This window comes from Podarcis gaigeae, assembly GCF_964106915.1.
Source record: "Podarcis gaigeae genome assembly, chromosome: 5".
In the NCBI taxonomy this organism is placed as follows: domain Eukaryota; kingdom Metazoa; phylum Chordata; class Lepidosauria; order Squamata; family Lacertidae; genus Podarcis; species Podarcis gaigeae.
In genome coordinates this window covers 615,770-616,005 of record NC_139681.1, presented here as the reverse complement: position 1 = coordinate 616,005, position 236 = coordinate 615,770, and positions in this window count along the sequence as shown.

Here is a 236-nt window from a genome sequence, read left to right as displayed (position 1 = left end):
TTCTGAAGCACAGGAATGTAGATGGGCAATAAGTACCAAGTTATTGTATAATTTTTCAAAATTTTACGATTACCCTCCCTGCTTCCTCTGTACATAATGGCCCCTGTGTGCCACTTGGAGGCTGTTCATTATGTCTTTCATATGTTTTTTACCACTTCAGCAGATTCTAATTTATTAGAGACATTCTAAAAAGTAGTAGGTAAACAATCCTACAGAACGAAACTGATTTATAAGAC